Here is a 26,109-nt window from a genome sequence, read left to right as displayed (position 1 = left end):
GGAATCAACCCGAGTAGAACGGAATGGAATGGAATGGAATGGAATGGAATGGAATGGAATGGAATGGACTGGAATGGAATGGAATGGAATTTAATGGAATGGAATGGAATGGAATCGAATGGAATCGAATGGAATGGAATGGAATGGAATGGAATCAAATCAACCCGAGTAGAATGGAATGGATTGGAATGGAATGGAATGGAATGGAATGGAATGGAACGGAATGGTATGGAATGGAATGGAATTTAATGGAATGGAGTGGAATGGAATCGAATGGAATGGAATGGAATGGAATGGAATAGAATGGGATCAACCCGAGTAGAACGGAATGGAATGGAATGGAATGGAATGGAATGGAAAGGAATGGAAACGAATGGAATGGAATGGAATGGAATGGAACGGAATGGAATGGAATGGAATGGAATGGAACGGAACGGAATGGAATCAACCCGAGTAGAATGGAATGGATTGGAATGGAATGGAATGGAATGGAATGGAATGGAATGGAATGGAATGGAATGGAATAAACCAGAGAAGAATGGAATGGATTGGAATGGAATGGAATGGAATGGAAAGGAATGAAATGGAATGGAGTGGAATAGAATGGAATGGAATGGAATGGAATCAACCCGAGTAGAATGGAATGGATTGGAATAGAATGGAATGGAATGGAATGGAATGGAATGGAATCAACCCGAGTAGAATGGAATGGATTGGAATGGACTGGAATGGAATGGAATGGAATGGAATGGAATGGAATGGAATGGAATCAAATCAACCCGGGTTGAATGGAATGGATTGGAATGGAATGGAATGGAATGGAATGGAATGGAATGGAATGGAATGGAATGGAATGGAATGGAATGGAATGGAATCAAATCAACCCGAGTAGAATGGACTGGATTGGAATGGAATGGAATGGAATGGAATTGAATGGAATGGAATGGAATGGAATGGAATGGAATGGAGTGGAATAGAATGGAATCAACCCGAGTAGAATGGAATGGATTGGAATGCAATGGAATGGAATGGAATCGAATGGAATCAAATGGAATGGAATGGAATGGAATGGAATGGAATGGAATGGAATGGAATGGAATGGAATGGAATCTACCCGAGTAGAATGGAATGGATTGGAATGGAATGGATTGGAATGGAATCGAATGGAATGGAATGGAATGGAATGGAATGGAATGGAATGGAATGGAATCAACCCGAGTAGAACGGAATGGAATGGAATGGAATGGAATGGAATGGAATGGAATGGAACGGAACGGAATGGAATGGAATGGAATGGAATGGAATGGAATGGAAAGGAATGGAATGGAATCAACCCGAGTAGAATGGAATGGATTGGAATGGAATGGAATGGAATGGAATGGAATGGAATGGAATGGAATGGAATCAACCCGAGTAGAATGGAATGGATTGAAATGCAATGAAATGGAATGGAATGGAAAGGAATGGAATGGAGTGGAACGGAATGGAATGGAATGGAATCAACCCGAGTAGAAAGGAATGGATTGGAATACAATGGAATGGAATGGAATGGAATGGAATTCAATAGAATAGAATGGAATGGAATGGAATGGAATCGAATGGAAACCAATGGAATCGAATGGAATGGAGTGGAATAGAATGGAATCAACCCGAATAGAACGGAACGAACGAAACGGAACGGAACGGAACGGAATGGAATGGAATGGATTGAAATGGAATGGAATCGAATGGAACCGAATGGAACCGAATGGAATGGAATGGAATGGAATGGAATGGAATGGAATGGAATGGAATGGAATGGAATGAACCCGAGTAGAATGGAATGGATTGGAATGGAATGGAATCAACCCGAGTAGAACGGAATGGAATGGAATGGAATGGAATGGAATAGAAAGGAAGGGAATTCAATGGAATAGAGTGCAATGGAATGGAATGGAATGGAGTGAACCCGAGTAGAACGGAATGGAATGGAATGGAATGGAATGGAATGGAATGGAATGGAATGGAATCAAATCAACCCGAGTAGAATGGAATGGATTGGAATGCAATGGAATGGAATGGAATGGAATGGAATGGATTGGAATGGAATGGAATCGAATGGAATGGAATGAAATGGAATGGAATGGAATGGAATGGAATCAAATCAACCCGAGTAGAATGGAATGGATTGGAATGCAATGGAATGGAATGGAATGGAATGGAATGGAATTGAATGGAATGGAATGGAATGGAATGGAATGGAATGGAATGGAATGGAATGGAATCAACCCGAGTTGAATGGAATGGAATGGAATGGAATGGAATGGAATGGAATGGAATGGAATGGAATGGAATCAACCCGAGTAAAACGGAATGGGTTGGAATGGAATGGAATGGAATGGAATCGTATGGAATCGAAAGGAATGGAATGGAATGGAATGGAATTGAATGGAATGGAATGGAATGGAATGAAATCAACCCGAGTAGAACGTAATGGAATGGAATGGAATGGAATGGAATGGAATGGAAAGGAATGGAATGGAATGGAATGGAATAAAATTTAATGGAATGGAATGGAATGGAATGGAATGGAATTGAATGGAATCAACCCGAGTTGAATGGAATGGATTGGAATGGAATGGAATGGAATGGAATGGAATGGAATGGAATGGAATGGAATGGAATGGAATGGAATGGAATGGAATCAACCCGAGTAGAATGGAATGGATTGGAATGGAATGGAATGGAATGGAATGGAATGGAATGGAATGGAATGGAATGGAATCAACCCGAGTAGAATGGAATGGATTGAAATGGAATGGAATGGAATGGAATGGAATGGAATGGAATGGAATGGAATGGAATGGAATCAACCCGAGTAGAACGGAATGGATTGGAATGGAATGGAATGGAATGGAATGGAATGGAATGGAATGGAATCGAGTGGAATGGAATGGAATGGAATGGAATGGAATGGAATGGAATGGAATGAAATCAACCCGAGTACAACGTAATGGAATGGAATGGAATGGAATGGAAAGGAAAGGAATGGAATGGAATGGAATGGAATAAAATTTAATGGAATGGAATGGAATGGAATGGAATGGAATGGAATGGAACCGAATGGAATGGAATGGAATGGAATGGAATGGATTGGAATGGAATGGAATGGAATGGAATGGAATGGAACGGAATGGAATGGAATGGAATGGAATTTAATGGAATGGAGTGGAATGGAATCGAATGGAATGGAATGGAATGGAATGGAATAGAATGGGATCAACCCGAGTAGAACGGAATGGAATGGAATGGAATGGAATGGAATGGAGAGGAATGGAAACGAATGGAATGGAATGGAATGGAATGGAACGGAATGGAATGGAATGGAATGGAATGGAAAGGAACGGAATGGAATCAACCCGAGTAGAATGGAATGGATTGGAATGGAATGGAATGGAATGGAATGGAATGGAATGGAATGGAATGGAATGGAATGGAATAAACCAGAGAAGAATGGAATGGATTGGAATGGAATGGAATGGAATGGAAAGGAATGAAATGGAATGGAGTGGAATAGAATGGAATGGAATGGAATGGAATCAACCCGAGTAGAATGGAATGGATTGGAATGGAATGGAATGGAATGGAATGGAATGGAATGGAATCAACCCGAGTAGAATGGAATGGATTGGAATGGACTGGAATGGAATGGAATGGAATGGAATGGAATGGAATGGAATGGAATCAAATCAACCCGGGTTGAATGGAATGGATTGGAATGGAATGGAATGGAATGGAATGGAATGGAATGGAATGGAATGGAATGGAATGGAATCAAATCAACCCGAGTAGAATGGACTGGATTGGAATGGAATGGAATGGAATGGAATTGAATGGAATGGAATGGAATGGAATGGAATGGAATGGAATGGAATGGAATGGAATGGAATGGAATCAACCCGAGTAGAACGGAATGGAATGGAATGGAATGGAATGGAATGGAATGGAATGGAATGGAATGGAATGGAATGGAATGGAATGGAATTTAATGGAATGGAATGGAATAGAATCGAATGGAATCGAATGGAATGGAATGGAATGGAATGGAATGGAATCAAATCAACCCGAGTTGATTTGAATGGATTGGAATGGAATGGAATGGAATCGAACGGAATGGAATGGAATGGAATGGAATGGAATGGAATGGAATGGAATGGAATGGAATGGAATGGAATCAAATCAACCCGAGTAGAATGGACTGGATTGGAATGGAATGGAATGGAATGGAATTGAATGGAATCGAATCGAATGGAATGGAATGGAATGGAATGGAATGGAATGGAATGGAATGGAATGGAATCAACCCGAGTAGAACGGAATGGAATGGAATGGAATGGAATGTAATGGAATGGAATGGAATGGAATGGAATGGAATGGAATTTAATGGAATGGAATGGAATGGAATCGAATGGAATCGAATGGAATCGAATGGAATGGAATGGTATAGAATGGAATGGAATGGAATGGAATGGAATTGAATGGAATGGAATGGAATGGAATGGAATGGAAAAAACCCGAGTAGAATGGAATGGATTGGAATGGAATGGAATGGAATGGAATGGAATGGAATGGAATCAACCCGAGTAGAATGGAATGGATTGGAATGGAATGGAATGGAATGGAATCGAATGGAATCAAATGGAATGGAATGGAATGGAATGGAATGGAGTGGAATGGAATGGAATGGAATCTACCCGAGTAGAATGGAATGGATTGGAATGGAATGGATTGGAATGGAATCGAATGGAATGGAATGGAATGGAATGGAATGGAATGGAATGGAATGGAATGGAATCAACCCGAGTAGAACGGAATGGAATGGAATGGAATGGAATGGAATGGAATGGAACGGAATGGAATGGAATGGAATGGAATGGAATGGAATGGAATGGAAAGGAATGGAATGGAATCAACCCGAGTAGAATGGAATGGATTGGAATGGAATGGAATGGAATGGAATGGAATGGAATGGAATCAACCCGAGTAGAATGGAATGGATTGAAATGCAATGAAATGGAATGGAATGGAAAGGAATGGAATGGAGTGGAACGGAATGGAATGGAATGGAATCAACCCAAGTAGAAAGGAATGGATTGGAATACAATGGAATGGAATGGAATGGAATTCAATAGAATAGAATGGAATGGAATGGAATGGAATCGAATGGAAACCAATGGAATCGAATGGAATGGAGTGGAATAGAATGGAATCAACCCGAATAGAACGGAACGAACGAAACGGAACGGAACGGAACTGAATGGAATGGAATGGATTGAAATGGAATGGAATCGAATGGAACCGAATGGAACCGAATGGACTGGAATGGAATGGAATGGAATGGAATGGAAAGGAATGGAATCAACCCGAGTAGAACGGAATGGATTGAAATGGAATGGAATGGAATCGAATGGCATAGAATGGAATGGAATGGAATGGAATGCAATGGAAAGGAATGAATTCAACCAGAGTAGAACGGAATGGAATGGAATGGAATGGAATGGAATGGAATGGAATCAACCCGAGAAGAATGGAATGGATTGGAATGGACTGGAATGGAATGGAATGGAATGGAATGGAATGGAATCAAATCAAGCCGAGTAGAATGGAATGGATTGGAATGGACTGGAATGGAATGGAATGGAATGGAATGGAATGGAATGGAATGGAATGGAATGGAATGGAATCAAATCAACCAGAGTAGAATGGAATGGATTGGAATGGAATGGAATGGAATGGAATGGAATGAAATGGAATGGAGTGGAATAGAATGGAATGGAATGGAATGGAATCAACCCGAGTAGAATGGAATGGATTGGAATGGAATGGAATGGAATGCAATGGAATGGAATGGAATGGAATGGAATCAACCCGAGTAGAATGGAATGGATTGGAATGGACTGGACTGGACTGGAATGGAATGGAATGGAATCAAATCAACCCGAGTAGAATGGAATGGATTGGAATGGAATGGAATGGAATCAAATGGAATGGAATGGAATGGAATTGAATGGAATGGAATGGAATGGAATGGAACGGAATGGAATGGAATGGAATGGAATGGAATGGAATGGAATGGAATCAACCCGAGTAGAATGGAATGGATTGGAATGGAATGGAATGGAATGGAATCGAATGGAATCGAATGGAATGGAATGGAATGGAATGGAATGGAATGGAATGGAATGGAATCGAATGGAATCGAATGGAATGGAATGGAATGGAATGGAATGGAATGGAATGGAATGGAATGGAATGGAATCAACCCGAGTAGAATGGAATGGAATTGAATGGAATGGAATGCAATGGAATTTAATGGAATGGAATGGAATGGAAGGGAATTTAAAGGAATGGAATGGAATGGAATCGAATGGAATGGAATGGAATGGAATGGAATGGAATGGAATGGAATGGAATGGAATGGAATGGAATGGAATGGAATCAACCCGAGTAGAACGGAAAGGATTGGAATGGAATGGAATGGAATGGAATCGAATGGAATGGAATGGAATGGAATGGAATGGAAAGGAAAGGAATGGAATGGAATGGAATGGAATAAAATTTAATGGAATGGAATGGAATGGAATGGAATGGAATGGAATCGAATGGAATGGAATGGAATGGAATGGAATGGAATGGAATGGAATGGAATGGAATCAACCCGAGTAGAATGGAATGGATTGGAATGGAATGTAATGGAATGGAATGGAATGGAATGGAATGGAATGGAATGGAATCAACTCGAGTAGAATGGAATGGATTGGAATGGACTGGAATGGAATGGAATGGAATGGAACGGAATGGAATGGAATGGAATGGAATGGAATGGAATGGAATGGAATGGAATAGATTGGAATCAACCCGAGTAGAACGGAATGGAATGGAATGGAATGGAATGCAATAGAATGGAATGGAATGGAATGGAATGGAATGGAATGGAATGGAATGGAATGGAATGGAATGGAATCAAAAGGAATGGAATGGAATGGAATGGAATGGAATGGAATGGAACGGCATGGAATCAACCCGAGTAGAATGGAATGGATAGGAATGGACTGGAATGGAATGGAATGGAATGGAATGGAATGGAATGGAATGGAATGGAATGGAATGGAATCAACCCGAGTAGAATGGAATGGATTGAAATGGAATGGAATGGAATCGAATGGAATGGAATGGAATGGAATGGAATCAACCCGAATAGAATGGAATGGATTGGAATGGAATGGAATGGAATGGAATCGTATGGAATCGAAAGGAATGGAATGGAATGGAATGTAATGGAATGGAATGGAATGGAATGGAATGGAATGAAATCAACCCGAGTAGAACGTAATGGAATGGAATGGAATGGAATGGAATGGAAAGGAATGGAATGGAATGGAATGGAATAAAATTTAATGGAATGGAATGGAATGGAATGGAATTGAATGGAATCAACCCGAGTTGAATGGAATGGATTGGAATGGAATGGAATGGAATGGAATGGAATGGAATGGAATGGAATGGAATCAACCCGAGTTGAATGGAATGGATTGGAATGGAATGGAATGGAATGGAATGGAATGGAATGGGATGGAATGGAATGGAATGGAATCAACCCGAGTAGAATGGAATGGATTGAAATGGAATGGAATGGAATCGAATGGAATGGAATGGAATGGAATGGAATCAACCCGAGTAGAACGGAATGGATTGGAATGGAATGCAATCGAATGGAATGGAATGGAATGGAATCGAGTGGAATGGAATGGAATGGAATGGAATGGAATGAAATCAACCCGAGTACAAAGTAATGGAATGGAATGGAATGGAATGGAAAGGAAAGGAATGGAATGGAATGGAATGGAATAAAATTTAATGGAATGGAATGGAATGGAATGGAATGGAATGGAATGGAATGGAACCGAATGGAATGGAATGGAATGGAATGGAATGGAATGGAATGGAATCAACACAAGTAGAATGGAATGGATTGGAATGGAATGGAATGGAATGGAATGGAATGGAATGGAATGGAATGGAATGGAATGGAATCAACCCGAGTAGAATGGAATGGATTGGAATGGACTGGAATGGAATGCAATGGAATGGAACGGAATGGAATGGAATGGAATGGAATGGAATGTAACGGAATGGAATGGAATGGAATAGATTGGAATCAACCCGAGTAGAACAGAATGGAATGGAATGGAATGGAATGCAATAGAATGGAATGGAATGGAATGGAATGGAATGGAATGGAATGGAATGGAATGGAATGGAATGGAATCGAAAGGAATGGAATGGAATGGAATGGAATGGAATGGAATGGATTGGAATGGAATGGAATGGAATCAACCCGAGTAGAATGGAATGGATTGGAATGGACTGGAATGGAATGGAATGGAATGGAATGGAATGGAATGGAATGGAATGGAATCAACCCGAGGAGAATGGAATGGATTGAAATGGAATGGAATGGAATGGAATGGAATGGAATGGGATGGAACGGAATCAACCCGAGTAGAACGGAATGGATTGGAATGGAATGGAATGGAATGGAATCGTATGGAATCGAAAGGAATAGAATGGAATGGAATGGAATGGAATGGAAAGGAATGGAATGGAATGGAATGGAATGGAATGGAATGGAATGGAATGGAATGGAATGGAATGAAATCAACCCGAGTAGAACGTAATGGAATGGAATGGAATGGAAAGGAATGGAAAGGAATTGAATGGAATAAAATTTAATGGAATGGAATGGAATGGAATGGAATGGAATGGAATGGAATGGAATGGAATCAAAAGGAATGGAATGGAATGGAATGGAATGGAATGGAATGGAATGGAACGGCATGGAATCAACCCGAGTAGAATGGAATGGATAGGAATGGACTGGAATGGAATGGACTGGAATGGAATGGAATGGAATGGAATGGAATGGAATGGAATGGAATGGAATCAACCCGAATAGAATGGAATGGATTGGAATGGAATGGAATGGAATGGAATCGTATGGAATCGAAAGGAATGGAATGGAATGGAATGTAATGGAATGGAATGGAATGGAATGGAATGAAATCAACCCGAGTAGAACGTAATGGAATGGAATGGAATGGAATGGAATGGAAAGGAATGGAATGGAATGGAATGGAATAAAATTTAATGGAATGGAATGGAATGGAATGGAATGGAATGGAATCAACCCGAATAGAATGGAATGGATTGGAATGGAATGGAATGGAATGGAATCGTATGGAATCGAAAGGAATGGAATGGAATGGAATGGAATGGAATGGAATGGAATGGAATGGAATGGAATGAAATCAACCCGAGTAGAACGTAATGGAATGGAATGGAATGGAATGGAATGGAAAGGAATGGAATGGAATGGAATGGAATAAAATTTAATGGAATGGAATGGAATGGAATGGAATTGAATGGAATCAACCCGAGTTGAATGGAATGGATTGGAATGGAATGGAATGGAATGGAATGGAATGGAATGGAATCAACCCGAGTTGAATGGAATGGATTGGAATGGAATGGAATGGAATGGAATGGAATGGAATGGAATGGGATGGAATGGAATGGAATGGAATCAACCCGAGTAGAATGGAATGGATTGAAATGGAATGGAATGGAATCGAATGGAATGGAATGGAATGGAATGGAATCAACCCGAGTAGAACGGAATGGATTGGAATGGAATGCAATCGAATGGAATGGAATGGAATGGAATCGAGTGGAATGGAATGGAATGGAATGGAATGGAATGGAATGGAATGGAATGGAATGGAATGAAATCAACCCGAGTACAAAGTAATGGAATGGAATGGAATGGAATGGAAAGGAAAGGAATGGAATGGAATGGAATGGAATAAAATTTAATGGAATGGAATGGAATGGAATGGAATGGAATGGAATGGAATGGAATGGAATGGAATGGAATGGAACCGAATGGAATGGAATGGAATGGAATGGAATGGAATGGAATGGAATCAACACAAGTAGAATGGAATGGATTGGAATGGAATGGAATGGAATGGAATGGAATGGAATGGAATGGAATGGAATCAACCCGAGTAGAATGGAATGGATTGGAATGGACTGGAATGGAATGCAATGGAATGGAACGGAATGGAATGGAATGGAATGGAATGGAATGTAACGGAATGGAATGGAATGGAATAGATTGGAATCAACCCGAGTAGAACAGAATGGAATGGAATGGAATGGAATGCAATAGAATGGAATGGAATGGAATGGAATGGAATGGAATGGAATGGAATGGAATGGAATGGAATCGAAAGGAATGGAATGGAATGGAATGGAATGGAATGGAATGGAATGGAATGGAATGGAATGGAATCAACCCGAGTAGAATGGAATGGATTGGAATGGACTGGAATGGAATGGAATGGAATGGAATGGAATGGAATGGAATGGAATGGAATCAACCCGAGGAGAATGGAATGGATTGAAATGGAATGGAATGGAATGGAATGGAATGGAATGGAATGGAATGGGATGGAACGGAATCAACCCGAGTAGAACGGAATGGATTGGAATGGAATGGAATGGAATGGAATCGTATGGAATCGAAAGGAATGGAATGGAATGGAATGGAATGGAATGGAAAGGAATGGAATGGAATGGAATGGAATGGAATGGAATGGAATGGAATGAAATCAACCCGAGTAGAACGTAATGGAATGGAATGGAATGGAAAGGAATGGAAAGGAATGGAATGGAATAAAATTTAATGGAATGGAATGGAATGGAATGGAATTGAATGGAATCAACCCGAGTTGAAAGAAATGGATTGGAATGGAATGGAATGGAATGGAATGGAATGGAATGGAATGGAATGGAATCAACCCGAGTAGAATGGAATGGATTGGAATGGAATGGAATGGAATGGAATGGAATGGAATGGAATGGAATGGAATCAACCCGAGTAGAATGGAATGGATTGGAATGGAACGGAATGGAATGGAATGGAATGGAATGGAATGGAATGGAATGGAATCAACCCGAGTAGAATGGAATGGATTGGAATGGAATGGAATGGAATGGAATGGAATGGAATCAACCCGAGTAGAATGGAGTGGATTGGAATGGAACGGAATGGAATGGAATGGAATTGAATGGAATGGAATGGAATGGAATGGAATGGAATGGAATGGAATGGAATGGAATCAACCCGAGTAGAACGGAATGGAATGGAATGGAATGGAATGGAATGGAATGGAATGGAATGGAATGGAATGGAATGGAATGGAATGGAATGGAATTTAATGGAATGGAATGGAATGGAATCGAAAGGAATCGAATGGAATGGAATGGAATGGAATGGAATGGAATGGAATCAAATCAACCCGAGTTGAATGGAATGGATTGGAATGGAATGGAATGGAATGGAATGGAATGGAATGGAATGGAATGGAATGGAATGGAATGGAATGGAATGGAATCAAATCAACCCGAGTAGAATGGACTGGATTGGAATGGAATGGAATGGAATGGAATTGAATGGAATCGAATGGAATGGAATGGAATGGAACGGAATGGAATGGAATGGAATGGAATCAACCCGAGTAGAACGGAATGGAATGGAATGGAATGGAATGGAATGGAATGGAATGGAATGGAATGGAATGGAATGGAATGGAATGGAATTTAATGGAATGGAATGGAATGGAATCGAATGGAATCGAATGGAATCGAATGGAATGGAATGGTATAGAATGGAATGGAATGGAACGGAATGGAATGGAATGGAATGGAATGGAATGGAATGGAATGGAATGGAATGGAATCAACCCGAGTAGAATGGAATGGATTGGAATGGAATGGAATGGAATGGAATGGAATGGAATGGAATGGAATGGAATGGAATGGAATGGAATGGAATCAACCCGAGTAGAATGGAATGGATTGGAATGGAATGGATTGGAATGGAATCGAATGGAATGGAATGGAATGGAATGGAATGGAATCAACCCGAGTAGAAAGGAATGGAATGGAATGGAATGGAATGGAATGGAATGGAACGGAACGGAATGGAATGGAATGGAATGGAATGGAATGGAATGGAATGGAAAGGAATGGAATGGAATCAACCCGAGTAGAATGGAATGGATTGGAATGGAATGGAATGGAATGGAATGGAATGGAATGGAATGGAATCAACCCGAGTAGAATGGAATGGATTGAAATGCAATGAAATGGAATGGAATGGAAAGGAATGGAATGGAGTGGAACGGAATGGAATGGAATGGAATCAACCCGAGTAGAAAGGAATGGATTGGAATACAATGGAATGGAATGGAATGGAATGGAATTCAATAGAATAGAATGGAATGGAATGGAATGGAATCGAATGGAAACCAATGGAATCGAATGGAATGGAGTGGAATAGAATGGAATCAACCCGAATAGAACGGAATGGAATGGAATGGAATGGAATGGAATAGAAAGGAAGGGAATTCAATGGAATAGAATGCAATGGAATGGAATGGAATGGAATGAACCCGAGTAGAACGGAACGGAACGGAACGGAATGGAATGGAATGGATTGAAATGGAATGGAATCGAATGGAACCGAATGGAACCGAATGGAATGGAATGGAATGGAATGGAATGGAATGGAATGGAATGGAATGAACCCGAGTAGAATGGAATGGATTGGAATGGAATGGAATGGAATGGAATGGAATGGAATCGAATGGAATCGAATGGAATGGAATGGAATGGAATGGAATGGAATGGAATGGAATGGAATGGAATGGAATGGAATGGAATGGAATCAACCCGAGTACAACGGAATGGAATGGAATGGAATGGAATGGATTAGAAAGGAAGGGAATTCAATGGAATAGAATGCAATGGAAAGGAATGGAATGGAATGAACCCGAGTAGAACGGAATGGAATGGAATGGAATGGAATGGAATGGAATGGAATGGAATGGAATGGAATGGAATGGAAAGGAATGGAATCAACCCGAGTAGAACGGAATGGAATTGAATGGAATGGAATGGAATGGAATGGAATGGAATGGAATGGAATGGAATGGAATGGAATGGAATTTAATGGAATGGAATGGATTGGAATCGAATGGAATTGAATGGAATGGAATGGAAGGGAATGGAATGGAATGGAATAGAATGAAATCAACCCGAGTAGAACAGAATGGAATGGAATGGAATGGAAAGGAATGGAATGGAATCAAATGGAATGGAATGGAATCAACCCGAGTAGAATGGAATGGATTGAAATGGAATGGAATGGAATCGAATGGAATGGAATGGAATGGAATGGAATGGAATGGAATGGAATGAAATCAACCCGAGTAGAACGTAATGGAATGGAATGGAATGGAATGGAAAGGAAAGGAATGGAATGGAATGGAATGGAATAAAATTTAATGGAATGGAATGGAATGGAATGGAATGGAATGGAATGGAATGGAATCGAATGGAATGGAATGGAATGGAATGGAATGGAATGGAATGGAATGGAATGGAATGGAATCAACCCGAGTAGAATGGAATGGATTGGAATGGAATGTAATGTAATGGAATGGAATGGAATGGAATGGAATGGAATCAACCCGAGTAGAATGGAATGGATTGGAATGGACTGGAATGGAATGGAATGGAATGGAACGGAATGGAATGGAATGGAATGGAATGGAATGTAACGGAATGGAATGGAATGGAATAGATTGGAATCAACCCGAGTAGAACGGAATGGAATGGAATGGAATGGAATGCAATAGAATGGAATGGAATGGAATGGAATGGAATGGAATGGAATGGAATGGAATGGAATGGAATGGAATGGAATGGAATGGAATGGAATGGAATGGAATCGAAAGGAATGGAATGGAATGGAATGGAATGGAATGGAATCAAACCGAGTAGAATGGAATGGAATGGAATGGAAAGGAATGGAATGGAATGGAATGGAATGGAATGGAATGGAATGGAATGGAACGGAATAGAATTAACCCGATTAGAACGGAATGGAATGGAAAGTAATCGAATGGAATGGAATGGAATGGAATGGAATGGAATGGAATGGAATGGAATGGAATGGAATGGAATCAACCCGAGTAGAATGGAATGGATTGAAATGGAATGGAATGGAATCAAATGGAATGGAATGGAATGGAATGGAATCAACCCGAGTAGAACGGAATGGATTGGAATGCAATGGAATGGAATGGCATGGAATGAAATCAACCCGAGTAGAACGTAATGGAATGGAATGGAATGGAATGGAAAGGAAAGGAATGGAATGGAATGGAATGGAATAAAATTTAATGGAATGGAATGGAATGGAATGGAATCGAATGGAATGGAATGGAATGGAATGGAATGGAATGGAATGGAATGGAATGGAATGGAATGGTATCAACCCAAGTAGAATGGAATGGATTGGAATGGAATGTAATGGAATGGAATGGAATGGAATGGAATCAACCCGAGTACAATGGAATGGATTGGAATGGACTGGAATGGAATGGAATCGAAAGGAATGGAATGGAATGGAATGGAATGGAATGGAATCAACCCGAGTAGAATGGAATGGATTGGAATGGACTGGAATGGAATGGAATGGAATGGAATGGAATGGAATGGAATGGAATGGAATGGAATGGAATGGAATCAACCCGAGTAGAATGGAATGGATTGGAATGGAATGGAATGGAATGGAATGGAATGGAATGGAATGGAATGGAATGGAATCAACCCGAGTAGAATGGAATGGATTGAAATGGAATGGAATGGAATCGAATGGAATGGAATGGAATGGAATCAACCCGAGAAAAACGGAATGGATTGGAATGGAATGGAATGGAATGGAATGGAATGGAATGGAATCGAGTGGAATGGAATGGAATGGAATGGAATGGAATGGAATGGAATGGAATGGAATGGAATGGAATGAAATCAATCCGAGTACAACGTAATGGAATGGAATGGAATGGAATGGAAAGGAAAGGAATGGAATGGAATGGAATGGAATAAAATTTAATGGAATGGAATGGAATGGAATGGAATGGAATGGAACCGAATGGAATGGAATGTAATGGAATGGAATGGAATGGAATGGAATCAACACAAGTAGAATGGAATGGATTGGAATGGAATGGAATGGAATGGAATGGAATGGAATCAACCCGAGTAGAATGGAATGGATTGGAATGGACTGGAATGGAATGGAATGGAATGGAACGGAATTTAATGGAATGGAATGGAATGGAATGTAACGGAATGGAATGGAATGGAATAGATTGGAATCAACCCGAGTAGAACAGAATGGAATGGAATGGAATGGAATGCAATAGAATGGAATGGAATGAATGGAATGGAATGGAATGGAATCGAAAGGAATGGAATGGAATGGAATGGAATGGAATGGAATGGAATCAACCCGAGTAGAATGGAATGGATTGGAATGGACTGGAATGGAATGGAATGGAATGGAATGGAATGGAATGCAATGGAATGGAATCAACCCGAGGAGAATGGAATGGATTGAAATGGAATGGAATGGAATGGAATGGAATGGAATGGGATGGAATGGAATCAACCCGAGTAGAACGGAATGGATTGGAATGGAATGGAATGGAATGGAATCGTATGGAATCGAAAGGAATGGAATGGAATGGAATGGAATGGAATGGAATGGAATGGAATGGAATGGAATGGAATGAAATCAACCCGAGTAGAAAGTAACGGAATGGAATGGAATGGAAAGGAATGGAATGGAATGGAATGGAATAAAATTTAATGGAATGGAATGGAATGGAATGGAATTGAATGGAATCAACCCGAGTTGAATGGAATGGATTGGAATGGAATGGAATGGAATGGAATGGAATGGAATGGAATGGAATGGAATGGAATCAACCCGAGTAGAATGGAATGGATTGGAATGGAATGGAACGGAATGGAATGGAATGGAATGGAATGGTATCAACCCAAGTAGAATGGAATGGATTGGAATGGAGTGGAATGGAATGGAATGGAATGGAATGGAATGGAATAAACCCGAGTAGAATGGAATGGATTGGAATGGAACGGAATGGAATGGAATGGAATTGAATGGAATCGAATGGAATGGAATGGAGTGGAATGGAATGGAATGGAATGGAATGGAATGGAATGGAATCAACCCGAGTAGAACGGAATGGAATGGAATGGCATGGAATGGAATGGAATGGAATGGAATGGAATGGAATGGAATGGAACGGAATGGAATTTAATGGAATGGAATGGAATGGAATCGAATGGAATCGAATGGAATGGAATGGAATGGAATGGAATCAAATCAACCCGAGATGAATGGAATGGATTGGAATGGAATGGAATGGAATGGAATGGAATGGAATGGAATGGAATGGAATGGAATGGAATGGAATGGAATCAAATCAACCCGAGTAGAATGGACTGGATTAGAATGGAATGGAATGGAATGGAATTGAATGGAATGGAATGGAATGGAATGGAATGGAATGGAATGGAATCAACCCGAGTAGAACGGAATGGAATGGAATGGAATGGAATGGAATGGAATGGAATGGAATGGAATGGAATGGAATGGAATGGAATGGAATGGAATGGAATGGAATTTAATGGAATGGAATGGAATGGAATCGAATGGAATCGAATGGAATCGAATGGAATGGAATGGAATGGAATCAACCCGAGTAGAATGGAATGGATTGGAATGGAATGGAATGGAATGGAATGGAATGGAATGGAATGGAATGGAATGGAATGGAATAGAATGGAATCAACCCGAGTAGAATGGAATGGATTGGAATGGAATGGAATGGAATGGAATCGAATGGAATCAAATGGAATGGAATGGAATGGAATGGAATGGAATGGAATGGAATGGAATGGAATGGAATGGAATCTACCCGAGTAGAATGGAATGGATTGGAATGGAATGGATTGGAATGGAATCGAATGGAATGGAATGGAATGGAATGGAATGGAATGGAATGGAATGGAATCAACCCGAGTAGAACGGAATGGAATGGAATGGAATGGAATGGAATGGAATGGAATGGAACGGAACGGAATGGAATGGAATGGAATGGAATGGAATGGAATGGAATGGAATGGAAAGGAATGGAATGGAATCAACCCGAGTAGAATGGAATGGATTGGAATGGAATGGAATGGAATGGAATGGAATGGAATGGAATGGAATGGAATCAACCCGAGTAGAATGGAATGGATTGAAATGCAATGAAATGGAATGGAATGGAAAGGAATGGAATGGAGTGGAACGGAATGGAATGGAATGGAATCAACCCGAGTAGAAAGGAATGGATTGGAATACAATGGAATGGAATGGAATGGAATGGAATTCAATAGAATCGAATGGAATGGAATGGAATGGAATGGAATGGAATGGAATGGAATGGAATGGAATGGAATCAACCCGAGTAGAACGGAATGGAATGGAATGGAATGGAATGGAATGGAATGGAATGGAATGGAATGGAATGGAATGGAATGGAATGGAATTTAATGGAATGGAATGGAATGGAATCGAAAGGAATCGAATGGAATGGAATGGAATGGAATGGAATGGAATGGAATCAAATCAACCCGAGTTGAATGGAATGGATTGGAATGGAATGGAATGGAATGGAATGGAATGGAATGGAATGGAATGGAATGGAATGGAATGGAATGGAATGGAATGGAATGGAATCAAATCAACCCGAGTAGAATGGACTGGATTGGAATGGAATGGAATGGAATGGAATTGAATGGAATAGAATGGAATGGAATGGAATGGAATGGAATGGAATGGAATGGAATGGAATCAACCCGAGTAGAACGGAATGGAATGGAATGGAATGGAATGGAATGGAATGGAATGGAATGGAATGGAATGGAATGGAATGGAATGGAATTTAATGGAATGGAATGGAATGGAATCGAATGGAATCGAATGGAATCGAATGGAATGGAATGGTATAGAATGGAATGGAATGGAATGGAATGGAATGGAATTGAACGGAATGGAATGGAATGGAACGGAATGGAATGGAATGGAATCAACCCGAGTAGAATGGAATGGATTGGAATGGAATGGAATGGAATGGAATGGAATGGAATGGAATGGAATGGAATGGAATGGAATGGAATGGAATGGAATGGAATCAACCCGAGTAGAATGGAATGGATTGGAATGGAATGGAATGGAATGGAATCGAATGGAATCAAATGGAATGGAATGGAATGGAATGGAATGGAATGGAATGGAATGGAATGGAATCTACCCGAGTAGAATGGAATGGATTGGAATGGAATGGATTGGAATGGAATCGAATGGAATGGAATGGAATGGAATGGAATGGAATCAACCCGAGTAGAACGGAATGGAATGGAATGGAATGGAATGGAATGGAATGGAACGGAACGGAATGGAATGGAATGGAATGGAATGGAATGGAATGGAATGGAAAGGAATGGAATGGAATCAACCCGAGTAGAATGGAATGGATTGGAATGGAATGGAATGGAATGGAATGGAATGGAATGGAATGGAATCAACCCGAGTAGAATGGAATGGATTGAAATGCAATGAAATGGAATGGAATGGAAAGGAAAGGAATGGAGTGGAACGGAATGGAATGGAATGGAATCAACCCGAGTAGAAAGGAATGGATTGGAATACAATGGAATGGAATGGAATGGAATGGAATTCAATAGAATAGAATGGAATGGAATGGAATGGAATCGAATGGAAACCAATGGAATCGAATGGAATGGAGTGGAATAGAATGGAATCAACCCGAATAGAACGGAATGGAATGGAATGGAATGGAATGGAATAGAAAGGAAGGGAATTCAATGGAATAGAATGCAATGGAATGGAATGGAATGGAATGAACCCGAGTAGAAAGCAACGGAACAGAACGGAATGGAATGGAATGGATTGAAATGGAATGGAATCGAATGGAACCGAATGGAACCGAATGGAATGGAATGGAATGGAATGGAATGGAATGGAATGGAATGGAATGGAATGGAATGAACCCGAGTAGAATGGAATGGATTGGAATGGAATGGAATGGAATGGAATGGAATGGAATCGAATGGAATCGAATGGAATGGAATGGAATGGAATGGAATGGAATGGAATGGAATGGAATGGAATGGAATCAACCCGAGTACAACGGAATGGAATGGAATGGAATGGAATGGATTAGAAAGGAAGGGAATTCAATGGAATAGAATGCAATGGAATGGAATGGAATGGAATGAACCCGAGTAGAACGGAATGGAATGGAATGGAATGGAATGGAATGGAATGGAATGGAATGGAATGGAATGGAATGGAATGGAATGGAAAGGAATGGAATCAACCCGAGTAGAACGGAATGGAATTGAATGGAATGGAATGGAATGGAATGGAATGGAATGGAATGGAATGGAATGGAATGGAATGGAATGGAATTTAATGGAATGGAATGGATTGGAATCGAATGGAATTGAATGGAATGGAATGGAAGGGAATGGAATGGAATGGAATAGAATGAAATCAACCCGAGTAGAACAGAATGGAATGGAATGGAATGGAATGGAATGGAATGGAATCAAATGGAATGGAATGGAATCAACCCGAGTAGAATGGAAAGGATTGCAATGGAATGGAATGGAATCGAATGGAATGGAATGGAATGGAATGGAATGGAATGGAATGAAATCAACCCGAGTAGAACGTAATGGAATGGAATGGAATGGAATGGAAAGGAAAGGAAAGGAATGGAATGGAATGGAATGGAATAAAATTTAATGGAATGGAATGGAATGGAATGGAATGGAATGGAATGGAATGGAATGGAATGGAATCGAATGGAATGGAATGGAATGGAATGGAATGGAATGGAATGGAATGGAATGGAATGGAATGGAATGGAATCAACCCGAGTAGAATGGAATGGATTGGAATGGAATGTAATGTAATGGAATGGAATGGAATGGAATGGAATGGAATCAACCCGAGTAGAATGGAATGGATTGGAATGGACTGGAATGGAATGGAATGGAATGGAACGGAATGGAATGGAATGGAATGGAATGGAATGTAACGGAATGGAATGGAATGGAATAGATTGGAATCAACCCGAGTAGAACGGAATGGAATGGAATGGAATGGAATGCAATAGAATGGAATGGAATGGAATGGAATGGAATGGAATGGAATGGAATGGAATGGAATGGAATCGAAAGGAATGGAATGGAATGGAATGGAATGGAATGGAATCAAACCGAGTAGAATGGAATGGAATGGAATGGAAAGGAATGGAATGGAATGGAATGGAATGGAATGGAATGGAATGGAATTGAACGGAATAGAATTAACCCGATTAGAACGGAATGGAATGGAAAGTAATCGAATGGAATGGAATGGAATGGAATGGAATGGAATGGAATGGAATGGAATGGAATGGAATGGAATCAACCCGAGTAGAATGGAATGGATTGAAATGGAATGGAATGGAATCAAATGGAATGGAATGGAATGGAATGGAATGGAATCAACCCGAGTAGAACGGAATGGATTGGAATGCAATGGAATGGAATGGCATGGAATGAAATCAACCCGAGTAGAACGTAATGGAATGGAATGGAATGGAATGGAAAGGAATGGAATGCAATGGAATGAAATCAACCCGAGTAGAAAGTAACGGAATGGAATGGAATGGAAAGGAATGGAATGGAATGGAATGGAATAAAATTTAATGGAATGGAATGGAATGGAATGGAATTGAATGGAATGGAATGGAATGGAATGGAATGGAATGGAATAAAATTTAATGGAATGGAATGGAATGGAATGGAATCGAATGGAATGGAATGGAATGGAATGGAATGGAATGGAATGGAATGGAATGGAATGGAATGGAATGGAATGGTGTCAACCCAAGTAGAATGGAATGGATTGGAATGGAATGTAATGGAATGGAATGGAATGGAATGGAATCAACCCGAGTAGAATGGAATGGATTGGAATGGACTGGAATGGAATGGAATCGAAAGGAATGGAATGGAATGGAATGGAATGGAATGGAATGGAATGGAATCAAACCGAGTAGAATGGAATGGATTGGAATGGACTGGAATGGAATGGAATGGAATGGAATGGAATGGAATGGAATGGAATGGAATGGAATCAACTAGAGTAGAATGGAATGGATTGGAATGGAATGGAATGGAATGGAATGGAATGGAATGGAATGGAATGGAATGGAATCATCCCGAGTAGAATGGAATGGATTGAAATGGAATGGAATGGAATCGAATGGAATGGAATGGAATGGAATGGAATCAACCCGAGAAAAACGGAATGGATTGGAATGGAATGGAATGGAATGGAATGGAATGGAATGGAATGGAATGGAATGGAATGGAATCGAGTGGAATGGAATGGAATGGAATGGAATGGAATGGAATGGAATGGAATGGAATGGAATGGAATGAAATCAATCCGAGTACAACGTAATGGAATGGAATGGAATGGAATGGAAAGGAAAGGAATGGAATGGAATGGAATGGAATAAAATTTAATGGAATGGAATGGAATGGAATGGAATGGAATGGAACCGAATGGAATGGAATGTAATGTAATGGAATGGAATGGAATGGAATCAACACAAGTAGAATGGAATGGATTGGAATGGAATGGAATGGAATGGAATGGAATGGAATCAACCCGAGTAGAACGGAATGGACTGTAATGGAATGGAATGGAATCGAATGGAATGGAATGGAATGGAATGGAATCAACCCGAGTAGAACGGAATGGATTGGAATGGAATGGAATGGAATGGAATCGTATGGAATCGAAAGGAATGGAATGGAATGGAATGGAATGGAATGGAATGGAATGGAATGGAATGGAATGAAATCAACCCGAGTAGAACGTAATGGAATGGAATGGAATGGAAAGGAATGGAATGGAATGGAATGGAATAAAATTTAATGGAATGGAATGGAATGGAATGGAATGGAATGGAATGGAATTGAATGGAAAGGAATCAACCCGAGTAGAATGGAATGGATTGGAATGGAATGGAATGGAATGGAATGGAATGGAATGGAATGGAATGCAATCAACCCGAGTAGAATGGAACTGATTGGAATGGAATGGAATGGAATGGAATGGAATGGAATCAACCCGAGTAGAATGGAATGGATTGGAATGGAACGGAATGGAATGGAATGGAATGGAATGGAATGGAATGGAATGGAATGGAATGGAATGGAATCAACCCGAGTAGAATGGAATGGATTGGATTCGAATGGAATGGAATGGAATCGAACGGAATGGAATGGAATGGAATGGAATGGAATGGAATGGAATGAAATTTAATGGAATGGAATGGAATGGAATCGAATGGAATCGAATTGAATCGAATGGAATGGAATGGAATAGAATGGAATCAACCCGAGTAGAACGGAATGGAATGGAATGGAATGGAAAGGAATGGAATGGAATGGAATGGAATGGAATGGAATGGAATGGAATGGAATGGAATGGAATCCAATGGAATGGAAAGGAATGGAATGGAATGGAATGGAATGGAATGGAATGGAATGGATTGGAATGGAATGGAATCGAATCAAATGGAACGGAATGGAATGGAATGGAATGGAATGGAATCCAGTGGAATGGAATGGAATCGAATGGAATCAACCCGAGTAGAATGGAATGGATTGGAATGGACTGGAATGGAATGGAATGGAATGGAATGGAAAGGAATGGAATCAACCCGAGTAGAACGGAATGGATTGAAATGGAATGGAATGGAATCGAATGGCATAGAATGGAATGGAATGGAATGGAATGCAATGGAAAGGAATGAATTCAACCAGAGTAGAACGGAATGGAATGGAATGGAATGGAATGGAATGGAATGGAATCAACCCGAGAAGAATGGAATGGATTGGAATGGACTGGAATGGAATGGAATGGAATGGAATGGAATCAAATCAAGCCGAGTAGAATGGAATGGATTGGAATGGACTGGAATGGAATGGAATGGAATGGAATGGAATGGAATGGAATGGAATGGAATGGAATGGAATGGAATGGAATGGAATCAAATCAACCAGAGTAGAATGGAATGGATTGGAATGGAATGGAATGGAATGGAATGGAATGAAATGGAATGGAGTGGAATAGAATGGAATGGAATGGAATGGAATCAACCCGAGTAGAATGGAATGGATTGGAATGGAATGGAATGGAATGCAATGGAATGGAATGGAATGGAATGGAATCAACCCGAGTAGAATGGAATGGATTGGAATGGACTGGACTGGACTGGAATGGAATGGAATGGAATCAAATCAACCCGAGTAGAATGGAATGGATTGGAATGGAATGGAATGGAATCAAATGGAATGGAATGGAATGGAATTGAATGGAATGGAATGGAATGGAATGGAACGGAATGGAATGGAATGGAATGGAATGGAATGGAATGGAATCAACCCGAGTAGAATGGAATGGATTGGAATGGAATGGAATGGAATGGAATCGAATGGAATCGAATGGAATGGAATGGAATGGAATGGAATGGAATGGAATGGAATCGAATGGAATCGAATGGAATGGAATGGAATGGAATGGAATGGAATGGAATGGAATGGAATGGAATGGAATCAACCCGAGTAGAATGGAATGGAATTGAATGGAATGGAATGCAATGGAATTTAATGGAATGGAATGGAATGGAAGGGAATTTAAAGGAATGGAATGGAATGGAATCGAATGGAATGGAATGGAATGGAATGGAATGGAATGGAATGGAATGGAATGGAATGGAATGGAATGGAATCAACCCGAGTAGAACGGAAAGGATTGGAATGGAATGGAATGGAATGGAATCGAATGGAATGGAATGGAATGGAATGGAATGGAAAGGAAAGGAATGGAATGGAATGGAATGGAATAAAATTTAATGGAATGGAATGGAATGGAATGGAATGGAATGGAATCGAATGGAATGGAATGGAATGGAATGGAATGGAATGGAATGGAATGGAATGGAATGGAATGGAATGGAATCAACCCGAGTAGAATGGAATGGATTGGAATGGAATGTAATGGAATGGAATGGAATGGAATGGAATGGAATGGAATGGAATGGAATGGAATCAACTCGAGTAGAATGGAATGGATTGAAATGGACTGGAATGGAATGGAATGGAATGGAACGGAATGGAATGGAATGGAATGGAATGGAATGTAATGGAATGGAATGGAATGGAATAGATTGGAATCAACCCGAGTAGAACGGAATGGAATGGAATGGAATGGAATGCAATAGAATGGAATGGAATGGAATGGAATGGAATGGAATGGAATGGAATGGAATGGAATGGAATGGAATGGAATGGAATGGAATCAAAAGGAATGGAATGGAATGGAATGGAATGGAATGGAATGGAACGGCATGGAATCAACCCGAGTAGAATGGAATGGATAGGAATGGACTGGAATGGAATGGAATGGAATGGAATGGAATGGAATGGAATGGAATGGAATGGAATGGAATGGAATGGAATCAACCCGAGTAGAATGGAATGGATTGAAATGGAATGGAATGGAATAGAATGGAATGGAATCGAATGGAATGGAATCAACCCGAATAGAATGGAATGGATTGGAATGGAATGGAATGGAATGGAATCGTATGGAATCGAAAGGAATGGAATGGAATGGAATGTAATGGAATGGAATGGAATGGAATGGAATGGAATGAAATCAACCCGAGTAGAACGTAATGGAATGGAATGGAATGGAATGGAATGGAAAGGAATGGAATGGAATGGAATGGAATAAAATTTAATGGTATGGAATGGAATGGAATGGAATTGAATGGAATCAACCCGAGTTGAATGGAATGGATTGGAATGGAATGGAATGGAATGGAATGGAATGGAATGGAATGGAATGGAATGGAATCAACCCGAGTTGAATGGAATGGATTGGAATGGAATGGAATGGAATGGAATGGAATGGAATGGGATGGAATGGAATGGAATGGAATCAACCCGAGTAGAATGGAATGGATTGAAATGGAATGGAATGGAATCGAATGGAATGGAATGGAATGGAATGGAATCAACCCGAGTAGAACGGAATGGATTGGAATGGAATGCAATCGAATGGAATGGAATGGAATGGAATCGAGTGGAATGGAATGGAATGGAATGGAATGGAATGGAATGGAATGGAATGAAATCAACCCGAGTACAAAGTAATGGAATGGAATGGAATGGAATGGAAAGGAAAGGAATGGAATGGAATGGAATGGAATAAAATTTAATGGAATGGAATGGAATGGAATGGAATGGAATGGAATGGAATGGAATGGAACCGAATGGAATGGAATGGAATGGAATGGAATGGAATGGAATGGAATGGAATCAACACAAGTAGAATGGAATGGATTGGAATGGAATGGAATGGAATGGAATGGAATGGAATGGAATGGAATGGAATGGAATGGAATGGAATGGAATCAACCCGAGTAGAATGGAATGGATTGGAATGGACTGGAATGGAATGCAATGGAATGGAACGGAATGGAATGGAATGGAATGGAATGGAATGTAACGGAATGGAATGGAATGGAATAGATTGGAATCAACCCGAGTAGAACAGAATGGAATGGAATGGAATGGAATGCAATAGAATGGAATGGAATGGAATGGAATGGAATGGAATGGAATGGAATGGAATGGAATGGAATGGAATCGAAAGGAATGGAATGGAATGGAATGGAATGGAATGGAATGGATTGGAATGGAATGGAATGGAATCAACCCGAGTAGAATGGAATGGATTGGAATGGACTGGAATGGAATGGAATGGAATGGAATGGAATGGAATGGAATGGAATCAACCCGAGGAGAATGGAATGGATTGAAATGGAATGGAATGGAATGGAATGGAATGGAATGGAATGGGATGGAACGGAATCAACCCGAGTAGAACGGAGTGGATTGGAATGGAATGGAATGGAATGG

Source organism: Gorilla gorilla, chromosome 17, assembly GCF_029281585.2.
Source record: "Gorilla gorilla gorilla isolate KB3781 chromosome 17, NHGRI_mGorGor1-v2.1_pri, whole genome shotgun sequence".
In the NCBI taxonomy this organism is placed as follows: Eukaryota; Metazoa; Chordata; class Mammalia; order Primates; family Hominidae; genus Gorilla; species Gorilla gorilla.
This window is presented reverse-complemented; position numbering follows the sequence as displayed.